The sequence below is a fragment of the Octodon degus genome, unplaced genomic scaffold (assembly GCF_000260255.1).
Source record: "Octodon degus isolate 3935 unplaced genomic scaffold, OctDeg1.0 scaffold00065, whole genome shotgun sequence".
Taxonomy (NCBI): domain Eukaryota; kingdom Metazoa; phylum Chordata; class Mammalia; order Rodentia; family Octodontidae; genus Octodon; species Octodon degus.
The window spans coordinates 8,395,901-8,396,356 of NW_004524641.1; positions in this window are offsets into that span (position 1 = coordinate 8,395,901).

Below are 456 nucleotides of genomic sequence, written 5' to 3' on the forward strand. Positions count from 1 at the left end.
TTTTTTTTTTTTTGTATTTTTAGGGAAGGGTCTATAGGGTGTTCTTGTACTGATTCTCCTGTTTACAGCCTCTCAAGAGCTGAGATTACAGGTGGGCACCACCACACCCAATCTTAATCACCCTCTCAGCACACCCCAGGGGCATTGAACCCCCTGCCCTTGTGCCTGCTTGCAGGTGCTTTAATCCACTGAGCTATTTGGCCAGCCCCAGTATCTGTCTTTGGAAAGGAAGAAATCCTGCTGAGCTCTTTTTTTTGGTGAAGAGTTTTGCTGCTTTTTCTTTTGTAAACGAACTTTAACCCTTTTTCTTTTTAGCCCCAGTACTGAGGTTTGAATCTGGCCTTGACTCTGAACTCTATCAATCCCTAGGCCTTTTTCAGTTTGTTTTGTTTTGTTTTGTTTTACTTTGTTTTTGTGGAACCAGGGATTGAACTCAGGTCCTTGAGCTTGCCAGAC